The sequence below is a fragment of the Eschrichtius robustus genome, chromosome 15, assembly GCF_028021215.1.
Source record: "Eschrichtius robustus isolate mEscRob2 chromosome 15, mEscRob2.pri, whole genome shotgun sequence".
NCBI classification, from domain to species: Eukaryota; Metazoa; Chordata; class Mammalia; order Artiodactyla; family Eschrichtiidae; genus Eschrichtius; species Eschrichtius robustus.
In genome coordinates, this window is record NC_090838.1 from 2,740,584 (window position 1) to 2,756,358 (window position 15,775).

Genomic DNA, 15,775 nt, shown 5'->3' on the forward strand with positions numbered 1-15,775 from the left:
TACTGTCTGCCATATAGATAGATGCTCAATGAATATGAACCAATATGGGGTGATGAAGATGGTTTGATGGTTAAAATGACTTCATATACATTAATGCATTAGATAGGAATAATACATAATACATTTGAAAGGGTGGGGGAGAGAGAGAGAGAGAGAAGAGAAATTTTGTAGGATTTTCCCAGCACTCGACTTGGTGCTCACCCTTTATGTCTGGGTCTCTCCTCCACATCCCTGGTACCCATTACTACTGTGCTGCAGATACACAGCTAAACAATTAAGTGAGGACCAGGGAAACTCTAGAGGATAAAACTCTTAATACAATTTGAAATGCTTATATTACGAAGAATTAGCTGGTTGCTCCTATGAGTATAGGTAATACTTCCAAAGGATGATGCAAAGACATGGAGATTTATATTCCATTAGCCACTAACTACCAAACAGTATTTCCTTTTTAAACAGACAGAAGTTTTGTTAACAGATTATGTAACAGAATATCAGTGATTCATGCACATATTTTTGTCCTTCTTTTGCAAATTACATTTTTTTCTACAGAGATTAATTTGCAAACTCTTTGTGATGGAACATCATGTACACTTTCATATTCTAACATTTGTTGAGAATATTATTCTTTATACAAATGATAACATGTTAGTTGCTTCTCATAGTTTCAGGGGGAGATGCCATTTTAGAATCTGGCAAGTGATACAAGGAAGATTCACAAAGCTCAGTTGGAGGATCAAAAGTTTGCTCACTCAGGTATAATTTGGAACATTTTAAACATTTCAAAGTTTATGAAAAGTGATACCTCCTATATATATGTTTATATATACACATATAAGTTGATATTTATATGGTCAGTATCTGTGGGAGCCTATTCACTTGAGGTTATTTTGTTGTAAAGCATGTAATTAGTTAAAGTAAGTTCCCTTCCACCCTACCCCACCCCCCATTTGCCTTAGGCTAAAGCAAAATTTCAAAGGAGCTACAAAAGTTCAGTGGCCTTCCAAGATCCCCTGTAGGGTTCTTTAGTTTCACTGGTTGTTAATCTGAAAGTTGCTTAATGCTACTTGAATGAAATTTATCCAGATCCTAACGAGGATTGATGAGGGAATTTGTAAACTTGGTTTCAGTTTTTAAGAGGTGATGATTCTGGACTCTCAACAGAGAGGTCCTTGTGGCTATTGATGTGATGGGTTTAGTTCACCCAAATATCCCTGTTGTCTTTGAGCTCAGCTGAACACCTGTAAAAGCAGAAATGACGCAGTCAATGAATGGGTAACCTCCTTATGCATAGGACATGAATCACAAAGAAAGCAGAGTGGTCACTTAAGTGAAACAGGAGTTAGTTCTGTGTGCACTTTAATGAGTCGGTTTTAACATAAAACGAGATTGTATCTTTTGACTCTCTCTGCTGCTACTTTTAGAGGGCAGCAGAACACGGTTAAATGACTCTACTACACATTATACTCATGCAGAATTGTCTTGGTAATGAATGTTAGCACAATTCATACAGCTTCATGTACTGAAACTGACAATTCTCAACCCAAGAACATGTTTAACTGGAATCAGTGAAAAAATCATGATTTGACAGGGAATTTATCACATCACTCACAACTCTTTCTACTTGTCCACACAAAACTTGAAAATTTGGGAAAAAGAGACCTTTCTTCCAAGTTTTAAAAGTTGCTGTATTCCAGTGGTGTACCCATTAGTGAAATATGTAATTACACTGCAGCATTACCAGCCAAGCTAAATGACGATGTGACGTTCGTAACTGTAGTGAAAGATCCCAAGTCTGAGGGGCATTCTAGGAGATGATTTCTTACAAAACTCTCATAACTGTCATCATCATTAATGATGTCCCATGGCCTCCTCTCTTTATGTTTAGTGTCAGAGCCCTTTGAAAGTCATATGATTATATCAAGCCCTAACAAACTTGACTTGACAGACTTCATTATAAGAATAAACATTTCTTTCAATAAAGTTACAAACCCATGCACCATATTTATAAAAACATACTTTAGCCACTTAATAGCTTTCAGAAAAGACATCTGATTCCACTTTCACCCATCACTGAGGTTCTAATTACTTTGATTTAATAGCTGTGGGATTTTATTTTTTACTGATCAGGTTCCTCACTAATATGTAGCAGAAAAGAAACATGAGAATTCTGCTCTATTTGACAGAGCTGTAGTTAAAGTCAGTTGGATCCAATTTATTTTCCCCAATGCTATCGTATTGAAAATATCTTTGATGTTCCTCTAGCCATATTTACTTAGTGAACCTAAATATTTGATGCATGATGAAACCATGGAAAAAAATAATGAATTTGACCTGAATTTATACGTTTCTATAGAAAGTTGCACACTCTTAGACTGAAACAGACTTATTCTCACTACCAACTTAATTGATTTATTTTTTATATCAATTCATTTTTGGAATGATACTGGAGAGACCATTTGGTTTAATATCCGTATTCAGTTGAAACAGTTTATATGTAAGTTAGTGCTATATATCAGTAAAATATTAGTACAAATATACAGAAACTTTTTTATGTTGATTTCCATTGCATTATAATCTTACTAGATGTTTTATATATTTTATATAATATTATATATAATATAAAATATTTTATATAATACATGTACTGTACGATATATAATGTATGTTATAATGGTGTCATGATTATCTATGTGCTATTACATCTATAATTAATATAATATATTAACTTATGAATATTAATATTATATGACTATTATGAATATTAATATGATATTAATATAATACATATTCAATTATACATATTAAAACAGGCTGAAGAACTAAGGACTTGAATTTTGAATCTTCACCATTACAGCCAATAATCTTCGGCCAAATCATGCATTCTTTGAGTTTAATATTTTTAATTGGGGTGAAAAATAACTGGTTCACAGGGCTGCTTTGAAGCTGAAAAGAGAAATCACTTTCTGAAAGCATTTTGTAAGTAAACCAGGGCTATACAAATATCATGGATTTACTATTAGGTGCTGCTTCATATCCTATTTATATAGCAACATGTAGCTTTGATACATTTTGTTCAAGAAATAAAACAGGTTGCATATTATGGCATAATACAAACCTAGATTAATATACTGCAAATGGAATAAATAATGATCTACTTCTAAAATCCACAGGAAGGCTGAAGAGCAAATTTGAATTCAGTTGTTTTGGGTGGTTTTCTGGGATTGATCACTGCTTATTAGATTAAGTTATGTCTTGACTGTAGCAAGTTGTACAGATAAATATTATACAAAATTCTGTTGGTAATGCAAGGTACGTATAGAGTCATTTATTCATAGGAGTGGAATAAAATTTTTCACCTTAAAAATTATTGTATTTGCCAATTATTGTTTATACTTCATGTGTAGCTTTGCGAATGAACTACTTTCAGAGACTAACCAATGTCATCTGTTTTTGAAGCATTTATTGGTATCATGTATTCAGTCATATTAGGAGAAAAATAGCAGGGAGTACAGGACAGGGTAGATTACTCTGGAAAGATACTGTTTTTTGACAAAGGTGGTGTGTGTGTATGTGTGTGTGTCTATTGAAATCATAACGGAAAGGGTGCCCATCATGACAAAGAAAAAGAAAAGATTCTTGGCCAAAAGGGCAGTGGTAGAGATTGCCCAATGGCCAGCTCAAGTTTATTTGCCCTCCTGGTGTATAATTTTTCCTCTTGTTTACCATTGCCATTTTATTCATTGTTGCAAAAATTTTGATTGTCTATTCAAATGTTTTGTTGCCACTCCCTTATTTTTTTCTGGTAGAGGAACCTCAACATTTTTTGAACGATATCCACTTTTAGTATGGTCACGTAATCAAGCAAAGGAATCTTCTCCTACACACCCCCCATATCACCACCAGTCTAAGAGTACCAATTTTGATTGCTTTACGCTAAGTATGGTGGTTCCTCCCTGCCAGTGCTTGGTTGAGGCAAAAGATTAGGATAATTCTGATGCATGAGGAGACAATTCCTGGTATCACTTCTGAGAGAAGTTTCCTTCACTGTTATAATGAGTCCTATGAAGGGAATTTTCCTTCGGTGAGCAGATAGATGGCTGTGTAATGAGGAGATTCTTGGAGCTGCGATAGCCTTCAGAGAACAAAGCTATGGACAGAGGCCAGTATGCTGAAGAAGGGTCCGTGGAAAAAGGGAAAATTCTAGACCCCTGATTACCCTGAAGCGCCACTGACTTAACCAAATCTGGAAACCTCTTGCCTTTAGATTTCTTGTTATGAGAGAGAATAAAAGTCAATATTTTTAACCAGTTGACTTGGATTTTTGTTGCCTGCAGCTGAATTTATACTAAGTATAGAAGAAAATTTCATAAACACAGAAGGGAAATTTAATTTTTATCTTATGTAAATATTTACCAATGCTGACAAGATTTTAAAAACACAGAGTCAGAAATATTTGAAGGACAATTTTGTAAGCTTAAAGTTTATAAAATATGAGTTAATATTTCCTTTATTCACTAATTCATTTATTAATTTGGTGAATTTTAATAAGTACTTATTATATATCTGAATTAGATCAATTAAGAGAGCAATAAAATTTACTTTGGGCACAGTCAAACCAAAGCATAGACACCTTTTCCTTTCTATGTATTATTCTGCTAATTTTGAATCACTTTCAAACTTACAGCAAAATTACAAGTTTGAATAACTTTAAACAATTATTTGAAGGTAAATTGTTGATGTGCTTCTTCATCACTCCTGGACACATTACTGTATTTTTCGTACAAACAAGCATATTTTCTTAGATAGAGTTTGGTCAAGGAGACAATCTTTGTCACTGGTCACCTCACAGTTGCAACTCTGAATGTTAGCCTCTGTCCACAGAAATAAGCTGGCATGCTGACGTAGAGAACACCCGAGAATTCAGAACTATTCTGGAGCACTGCATTTCTTCAACTACTCAGGCTGGACCCCTCAGCTGTCCATTCATGAGGCACGGGCATGAAATGACCTATCTGGGGTGCTCTAAGGCCTCTACCCCCCGTCACCACAGACTGAACTGGGAATCAGCATTGGGGTCTATGTGCCACACCAAGAGTTCGGTTTCAGAGCCCATGCGTGCATCTTGCAAGTGGTTAGAAGTACGTTTACAGAACAGGAGCCTGTAATCACCTTGCACCTCTGTACCAGGATGACTCCAGGTTTCTCTGCTAGATCTTCTAGCTGTGCTGGTTGGTGAGATGCTGCTCTTCCAGGCTTAAAAATGTGGCCTTTCATCATATTAGTAGCTGAGACATGTGATCGAGCAGGTCAACAAGGAGCACCAACCGGTAAGCATGTTGGTAAGCCGTCCAACTTACCGTGTGAGGCCTTTTTGGTAAAGCCCGGTTTCTCATCCTGTTCTCATGCGACACCAAGGATGGTGACCTCACCATCCGGGATGGAGTCCTCTGCAGTGTTAGCTCCACACTATATGCGCTTTAGGTGGTCATCCAAAACTCAGTGGGGTCCTGTTCAGTGGTGTCCCCACCACTGGGTAGCTCCTCAGTCCTCGTCCAGGAGTTTTCCAGTGGTTCCCTCTGAACCACTAAAATGCTCTTAAAATGTCCTTAAGACATCCCTTGTCTGGGATGCACAGTCTTTTCTTTTCTTTTCTTTTCTTTTTCTTTTTTTTGCTTATTCATGGCAGCTTATTATTTTTTTTAAATTACATAGCAAGCTACAGAGAAAAACTGAAGCATTATTAACATTTACGCATTTAGAAATGCTGCCCAACGTACGGATCCTTCCACCACTCCTGGTACTGCGTTTGCTTACTGCCCCTCTTATTCTGCTTTTCAAATGATCATTGCCTGACATTTTTTTCTAAATATCAGGGGCTCATTGTCTTCACTCATTCCATAACATTCATTATGATGATGCTTTTAAGAAGGTGATAGATTATTTGGTAAAGTAGAATTTTGCTCTAAAATCTCTTGTGATTTTTCTGTAACGTCTGATGTGATGTGGTCTCTGATCTCTGCACCTCCTGCGGCCCCTGCGGTCCCCGGCCCAGCTCGGCAGTACCTCTGCTTCCCCAGGCCCCTGCCCCCCGGTACTGACGGGCCTCCTGCAGCAGCTCCATCACCCGCTGCCCCGGGTGCAGCGAGCTCCGCTTATATTTCTAAATATTAATGTCAGTTCAATTAATTGCCAGGTCTGACAGTAAGCATTGCCAAGATGCCTTTTTGTTAAACATGTTTATAATAATATCAAGACTATTATTTTGAAGAGACTCCTCAAGTAGTACAGCCTAATTAAAGTGATACTGAATATCTATTTTCAGTCTGTTTCTGTCCAATGTTTATGTTCTCATAATTAGCCTAACACCCACTTCACGAAATGAAAGTCTTTCAGGCCTGTGCCTCCTGGTTTTCAGTACAGATGCTTAGAATATTTCTGAAGAGGGATCACAGTGCGAAGTAAGAAAGTTAAATTCTTATTGAGGAAACTTTCCACATTTCTAAAGAACGACTTAAATCTGGATTGAAATTAATCAACAAACTGATCAGGTATCTGTATAAAAAATATAGATGTGTTGCCAAATGAGTCTCTGTGTTAAGAGAGAGCTAGTTAGCTACTCTCACACCGAAAAGAACTGAGGATATTAGTTGGAAACACAAATCCTGCAAAAGACACTCTAAGTTAGAAGTCATAATAAGAGAAACAGAGGAGGGCTTGTCTGTGAAGTCAGCGAGGTGCGGTTAAATGGAATTAGACTTTCACACAGAAGGGCCTCAGTGCAAACCTGGTTCAAACTCTTCCACCACTGACTAGCTTAACATTTCTAGTCTTTAGTTTCTCTCTCTATAAAATGGGGGAACACGTAGCAGCCTTGCAGCTTGATATGAGAATTAAGCAGACAATGTTATACACATGCACACACAGTTTATTCTATTTGAGGTGGTTAAAAAAGTTCAGTCCTCATCTCTGAAAGTTATGATCTATATTTCAACATGGTTATCCATTTGTGCAATGGGCATTTCTTGAACACCTGGAGCATGTGAATGGCTGTTGTGGTGCAAATTACCAGGTCCTGGGGCATCTGACAGGTGGAGGGAGTGAAGTGCGGGTCAATGTTAAGTGTGTCCAGTGCACTTACAACGCTGGACACTGGTTTCCAAAGCAAACACCTAACATGGACCAGCACAGCCTTTCCACCAAGGGGCTCCTCAGCTTGCCCTCCACACCAGCCTCCAATGCTCCGGTGGCCCTCACACAAAGCTGAGTCTTACCGTGGCTGGAAGGCCCATCAGGATATTCCCTCCACCCTCCCTTTTCTTTTTCTTTTTCTGTGTATTTATTTATTTAATTGAAGTATAGTTGATTTACAATGTTGTGCTAATTTCCGTTGTACAGCAAAGCGACTCAGTTATACACATATATACATTCTTTTTTATGCTCTTTTCCATTATGGTTTATTCGAGGATATTGAATATAGTTCCCTGTGCTATACAGTAGGACCTTGTTGCTCATGCATCCTATAGATAATCTTCCCCAGGACAAAACACGTGTACCTGGAACAGTGGAGCCGCAGAGCACTCAGTGCCCATGCGACCAGGGAATCTGTGAAACTGTTCCATTTGCCTTTCTAAGCATATTTTGTTTCCCATTTGGTGCATTCTAGGATTTGGGCAAAGAATAGGTATTCTACCGCAACTAAAAACAGGCATCTATTGCAATACAGAAATCCAAGGATGGCAAGGAATTCAACTCTACAGAAAAGAGTTTGCCAAGGAATTCTCTGCCCGCATCTTCCAACATGTAACTGCTTGATGTCTGACGTGAAACCAGGGGGACTATGAAGGGCTGGAAGTTCTGCAAGTACTATGTGCCTCGCAAAAGACAGAAGACCTGAGCAACTTTTCCATCTTAAGGGGAAGAGGTCAGGGATTAACATCATATGTCAACTCCTCTGTGTCAACTACTATATATCTTTACTATGTATTTATTTTTCACAACAGATTGCCCCGTAGTTTTTATTATTTCCATTTTATAGGTGAGGAAATGAGGTTCTTGAAAGCTAAATAATTGTGAAAAGATCACACAATTTGTAACATTTGCGATATGTCACAGTGCTTTCGCAGAATCCCATCCAAGCTAACATTCCATACCTACCCCAACACTAACTTTGTTCATTTACAGCAAGCACTTAATAGCTTAACGTGATTGGATGGATTTTCCATTTAACTGAAAACAAAATTCGAAACTGGAAGAAACAATGTTTATTGTCTATGGACGATGGGTAGTTCAGTTTCTATCCATATCTAATTCTAGATTTTGACTTCCTTTTACAACCCTGTCCTGCAAAGGACAGTTGCTCAGTCTCTTGACTTAAGTTACCCTCACAGACTTTGGTTTGGACCAGTTTTAACCTCACGCAGCCTCTGAGAGGAAACATCCTATAAAAAAAACCCTCTGCCTAGAATCTGAGTTTTGGATGGGAACAGATTTGCTAGTGCACTTAATCCCATATTCCATGAATGACTAGTCTATTTACTCAAAAACATATGCTTCTAACTACATTATTACAGAACATATTATGTGCTTTAATTTTTACTAAATGATTTGATAGCTAATGACTTATTCTGCTAGCCAGCTTCCAAATTACAATCTGAAACTCTATATGGTAAATATGTTATTCATAATTAATATGAATAATAGCAATTGAGCAACTAAAGAGACCACAAACTCTTGAAATTTAAATAATAATAATAATAATAATAGACTATGGCTATAATAAAAGCATTATGTTGCTTTAATATGAAAAAAATGTCAAGAAACAGTCTAAAATATCCACATTAATATTTACATTCTAGGTTCATTTTCATTATATCATTTCTTGCATGTATTTTGAAATAATTTCTATTTTAGTGACTGAAATTCAATAGAACATGGGATTTGTATAAATGACTAGGTCACAAATGAATCTCAGATGAAATATATTTGATTATATTAATTACAATAGAATTCCATTATCAAAATAGCATTACAAGTTGAAGTTATGAAAGAAATTTTGAATGGCAAGAATCCAGTTGAATGAGTAGTAAAGGAAAAAAATTTATATTTACTCTTTCTATTCCTCTACATATGAATTCTACTTACACACGGCTCAACTACTTTCCCAATAATATTTGGCAAGATTATTTACATATATAAATATTGCAGGTAGTGAAAATTTTAGCATTTAATTTTTTTTTCACAGTTTTTATTAAAATAATTCCAAAGCTTGTTACATATATTTCTTTGGTTTTAAACATTGCTGTGATGAGTCAAAATCACCATATTTAAATAGGGACAATTTATATGACCACCACCATGGGCTACTGAGATAGGTTAGCTATTTACCTTTGTGCCAATGTCCTCAGACTCTTCAGCTTTCATGCATTTTTTTCTGTACTGTGCCTTTGATGTCTACTGTTCTTTTTGTCATCTGTCAGCGTGTCACCTTTTAGTTTGCTTCATCCTTATCTAGTCAATTCATTAATTCATTAATTAATTCATCTCTATCTAGTCAATCAAATAAAGTGAGTTGACTTCATGGCAGTTGAGTGGCTCAGCTGACCCTTCCCTTCCTGTTCAGAGTGTTTGTTCCAGATGCACAGCGTTGCTGGAAGTCTGGCCCGCTGTAATTTGTAATGGTTGCATTCACTCAATTCTGCTCAATACCACATAATAAAATGAACGCTAGCCAAAACCTTTCACCAAATTTGAAAACTTGGAGTCACCTCTGACTCATCCTTCCTCTTCGTATTCCTCTCATTTAAAAAAAATAAAATGGCTCACACCTATTTGTCCTGTTGCTATAATAATTATTCAAGATCCTCCTGACTCTGTTTTCTAATGGACACATGCCCATCTTTAAAGGCCTTTCACAATTTAGCCCCAAACAATTGTTCAAGACATGCCACATACTACTTTTCCTTATATCGTAACCACAAGAAAAAACCCAGTTCTCTGTACATGTCATGTGCAATCATAAACGCATTAGCTTGTGGTGTTCCTTGACCTGTGATCTGAAAGCAAATCCATAAAAACATGTCCAAGTCTAAACTCATTATCATCATATCTGGTTATGCTTCAAAATCCAAATCTTTTCTTCCTGGGTTCATTTCTTGGTGAATGATATATAAGACCATCAACCTGTAGGCTTACAAGTTCTATCACTCTTGTTTGAAAGGTCTACCCATGCTTTTCCACATTCATGGGATCTTGTCTCTTTTTTTTGGCTGCACTGGGTCTTCGTTGCTGCGCGCGGGCTTTCTCTCTAGGTGCGGCGAGTGGGGGCTACTCTTCGTTGCAGTGTGTGGGCTTCTCATTGCAGTGGCTTCTCTTGTTGCGGAGCACGGGATCTAGGCGCGCGGGCTCAGTAGCTGTGGCTCATGAGCTCTAGAGCACAGGCTCAGTAGTTGTGGCGCACGGGCTTAGTTGCTCTGCAGTATGTGGGATCTTCCCGGGCCAGGGCTCAAACCCGTGTCCCCTGCATTGGCAGGTGGATTCTTAACCACCACGCCACCAGGGAAGTCCCGATCTTGTCATTTTTAATGCCGAAATGTCCAAATGCCAATTCCTTTTATCTATTACCTAAGGAAAGTTTTTGTTGTCTCCTTTTGTGCATAAGATAAAGTATGAAGAGTATCATAAGCCATTCAAAACTTCACCCCACTTCTAATTCCTTTCTGGCCACCCGGTCCCCGTCCCCCAAAGCAAGTACCGCTTTACCTCTTATGGTCCCTGGAAAATTCCAAGACTTTCCTTAACTCCATGTCTTTCAACATACAAATCACTAACTATGCCGTCATTCCTTCCTTCCCCAACCGGAAAATTCCATTCATCTTTCAAAACCCAGTTCGAGTGTCACCTACCTGTGAAGTCCTTCCTGATTCCCTATGGAAGAATTCATCACTTCCTCCTTAGTGCCCCTTGGCAGTCTGTGTACATTACTATTGAAGTACTTATCACATGGTAGTATTGAAAGTGAATTCTGTTAGAGCAGAGAAGGTTATTCACGTCTGTATCTGCAGCAAGTGTAGAGTCCTGAGACATAAGAGCTGCTTGCTCATTGCAAGTTTGTTATGGTGTCAAAAACTCATCATTGCGTGACCCATAGCTGTTTAAGGGAAAGAAAACTTCCTCCGCAACACCAGCCCCAATAAAACTGCATTTTGGGGGAAGTTAAGAGTGGCCCTGTGAGGAGGTGGGAGGAGAAGAAGCCAGTCCAGCTGTCCTACAAGACCCTGCCTCCCAGCCCGGCTTAGTGTCTGAAGGACTGAGGCAGTGCTCACTGCTTTGCTACTCAATTAAGAAGGGCAGCATTTCTCTAGTTCCGATTGTGGATTAAATCATGTGCTAAAAGGTCTACTGAAAAATCAGAAGCGTCAGCATTAGTTCATTATAGGACCAGATGGTCCACCTTGGCCTTCTGTGTCTTCTGTGTCTGGTTTGCAAATCAGATATTCCTTTTCTCAGCTTCAGACCGTCTGCTCTCCAGGAAAAATATCTTCATTCTCTCCCTACCACTGCCTTATACATATTTGCCGATGGAAATCTGAGTGTGATTATGGTAGTAGCAATTCTGAGAGTGTCAGTAAGCAGGTGAGTTTCTCTGTGCGAATTCCAAACCCTGATCAGAATGTCCTCTGGAATAAACACAGGTGGAACACCAAGTGGCACACAAGTGCTCGGCAGACAAACATTAGTTTCTGTCCATAAGAACTTGATAGGGAGGGAGATTGTTTCTCAGTTACCCAAATAACATGTGTTCCAGCCAGAGGCCACGGATGCAGGGCTGGTAACTCTGAGAACATTAACCTGTGGATCGTGGCTGGGGGATGACAGGCCCCATCAGAGCCCGTGGTCTGCAGGGCAAAGTGCAGGCCAGCAACCCCTTTAGAACTCTTGTCCATCAGACGTTTCCTTAGGATGATTGTGGCTTCCGGTCTCAGGAACTCATTCCACCCAGAAGCGTGACAAAGCATGCATTTTATACTCATTCTTGTCTTTTTTGGTCCTTTTCTGCAAGACAATCGGCGCTCAGTTCACTGTCCTTCCCCAACTGTTTTTCTTTCCAGTGACACCCAGTGAAGTTGCTACACTACGGGACCCTTCATGCCACATCACATAATTAATTACAGTGAAGCCTTACATCCCAAAACACAGCCAACTACATACTTTTGTAATAATAATAATAATTTAATAACAGTACTAGTAATGATATAGCTGGCATTGATAGAATGCTTTACAGTTTTATTTAGTGTTTCACATACAAAATCTCATATGACTCTCAAAATAACTTGTGAAGTTCTTATTTTTCTCTTCCCCATTTTAAAAGTAAGGAGACTGTGACTTTTAAGAACTTAATCATCCTATGGCAGAAAGAGGTCCTGAAACTAGTTCTCCTGACCATCCGTCTTGTGGAGTTCCTGCAGTTCACAGATGAAGAGACACACTGAAGTCTCAGACAATCAAATACATTGCATGTGGCAGAACGCTTATTCAAAAGAAGGAAACATCTGCAGGAAGGTCCACCTCAAACCACTTTACGCGCGGTGTGGACTTGCACAGAATTTCAGGTGTGTAGTTATATTTTTCACTTTGTAATAAACCCCTGCATTTCCTGGGATCTACTTATTCTGCGGATTGCCTGGAGGTGGAATTGATAAGGCAAAATGACCCCATACTCTTTCTCAATAAGCCAACTTCCCAAGTAGCCAAGACTAGAAGTCAGGCAGACAGTCTTCCTGATATATTTAGGGTGGAAAACATACTCTATGAGGGTATCATCTGCCTAATAAACTGACTCGCAGGGTCAGACTTCTGAATTTGAGGTGCAAGAGAGAAACTCACTCTTTAATTATGGCAATGTCCAAGTTGAGAGGGATGAAGGCAGATGGAACTGTATGTTTATCCAAGACCACCCTGGACAAAATGCCCAACCTCTGTGTGGACAGGTTGCAGGTATCCTGTCTTCTCAGAGGGACGCCACTGTCTTGCTAGAGTACCAGGTGCCTTTGTTTGACTTCAGATTTTGACACCTTCAAAGTCTGTGACCCTGAGCGAGAGACCTGGTCACAACAAGACTTTTCTAATCTGTAAGATGGAGTTATTACTACATGTCACATGGGATTGATGAGAAGAGGAAATGGCTCTTCACTGCATGTCACGCCCGCCTCTTCTGCTGGCTTCTTCCTGGGGGCATCGCGAGTGAGGAACGAGCTCATAGGCGCTCCCTTCCAGGTGACTTTGGGTGAGTCAGGTTACTCTTGGAGACGCAATATTCTTGCTACCCACAGGATAAACAGCATGCTGGAAATTTTAAGTCCAATCAGGTGATTTGATGTCACCACCCCCAGTGTCACATGTGTCCTGCCTGACTTCCAGGAACCTCCACCACCACAACCCTGATTATGGATTTGGGATGAGGGAATAAGAAGAGGAAGACCTGCTCACCTCCAGCACCTGTGTGGTGGGGAGGCATTGCGTGGAGCTGAAGAAAAGACAGCAGCTGGCAGGTGGGAAGGTAGCACCAGCTCCCTGCAGGCTGGGGTCTTTGTCCCCCCCTCTGCAGGATGCTCTGCCTTCCGGAACCCTGCTGGCTTGTAAAACACCCTTATGTTGGTTAATGCTTGTCACGTACACTGCTGATGGAAATGGGAATTTCTTAAAATGGTGATATAATAGTTGGACATTAAAGGATGAAAATTACTCTTGATAAAGTCATTGCATAACTGGATTACGAGGCAAACTTTCCTGACATGCCATGTTTCAAAGTTAGGAGGTGGTGGAGGAAAGTGGCTAAAGTAATCGGCTTTGTGGTTCTACTGTGCAGTGTCCAAACCCCAGACCCACATGAGCAGTTGTGTGCTGTTGGGCGACTTGCCTTTGTGACTTAGGCAGGACAATAATTTCCTCATCTGTAAAACACTTAAAGGTCAGTGCGAGTATCAAGGGATGTATTGCACTGAAAACGTGAAGGCTTTGCCTGCCACCATGTAGTGATGGGTCAATGTATGTTTGGAATCGGTATTATTTTTATTAGTATTAGACAAAAATGCAAGGTGTGTCAATGTCTGTATCCATCCCAAATACTATTCATCACTGAAAAATTGTAGGTTTTCTTGCTATATATGACACAACAAAGGGGCCAATTTTGTTGAAATTTTTTCTGGAGTTTTTTTTTTTTTTTTTTTTCTGTTTCATTAGTTTATTTGTACTCCATATTCTTCCATATATATTGTAATTCAGGATTAAAATAGATGTAAGAAATCATTTTGTAATGTTAAAATATGCTTAACAGAGAAAGCCTCTCACCATTCAACTAGTTAACTCAGGATCTAGCGCTCCTTTGATTCATGAGGCATCTGTGGTGCCGTTACTCTAGGTCTCGCTGGAGGAGACTTACAATGCACGGCACAGTTAACAGAATTTCCATCCTGTTACAGGAGTTAGGGAGTAAAATATACCAGAGTCCCAAATTAAGAAGAATTCTACACTAACAGTTCACAGGGAAAATAGTACAACCTCTGGGGATGACTGATGTATATACACAGCTAACTTCTATAGGTTGCAGTTGGAAAATCAGCACATGGCTTCCAAAAATCTAATTTCTCTATATAATTCATCTCCTACATGAAACAGGCAAAAATATAGCTCAGTATAACCTGCATAACACAAAAAATCCTCTGTCATAATATCTAGCTGCAGCTCTCTGTCTGAAGTCATGGATTTTCAAATACCCCAGCCAACTGATACTTCCCAGTGAGGGAGAACATCTGATTCCACTTTCACCCATCACTGGAGTTCTAATTACTTTGATTTAGTGACTGTGGGATTTTACTTTTTACTGTTTGGACAGATTCCTCACTAATACTTAACAGGCAAGAAACATTAAAATCCTGTTTGGTTTGACAGGAGCAGAGTTTAACGTCAGCTGGACTGAATTTATTTTCCCAAGTTCTATTTTCTCAAAAATACCTTTGATGCTTTCTTTAACCAGATTTGTTTAGGAAACAAACTATATGATGTGCAGAGGATCCAAATACATTTCTGATTCAATCATAGTATCAATATTTTGTGTACCACCCAGTTTAGGGTAAACATTTTACATTAGATTTCCATCATAGAGGGACAGTGGAATTCAAAATGAGCCATACATCAGTCAGTGTCTAATTCTATTTGGGTAAATTTAGAGCAAGAAAAAGCACATGATCAAACATCAGGATGTATATTTTTACCCAATGCTTCTCTGCCAGGAACACTTTTCTGATTTTTCTTGGATCTGTCTGCTCTCTTTTAGCTCCTGCTTCAGTAAATCGGAATTATTTTTGCACGTTGTAGATTGAGGGTTGTAGAGGCCAGTGTGCTCCTCACATAGCAGGGTATCTCGTCCATGGCAGGCGACTGAAATCACGTCTTGAACTGCATTGTATTTACCCATGTACTTGATGTGTGTATATACCAGGGTAAAAAAAACAAAAACAAAAACCTTTGCCTTGTAAAATACTGTAAATATTATTTTATTATCTATAAAAATGTTTAGTAACATAGACATAGGAATGATTGGCATTAACGGACAAATGTTTTTCCTTAATGACTATGAGTGGTTTTGTAGCTGGTATATTCATTATCTTGATTTCCAAGGACAGGCACTAATGAATAAATAGGATTCAGTTTGTATTAGACCACATAGTTTTATTTGCAAATAACAGACAACCAACAGTAGCTTTTTCAAAAGAGA

The 15,775-nt window shown here is 38.8% G+C and overlaps 1 pseudogene; it reads right to left on the reverse strand.

The window, feature by feature from the left end:
• Positions 1 to 4,841: 4,841 nt before the first annotated feature.
• Positions 4,842 to 15,475, reverse strand: LOC137778133 (cytokine receptor-like factor 3; annotated as a pseudogene).
• Positions 15,476 to 15,775: the final 300 nt, after the last annotated feature.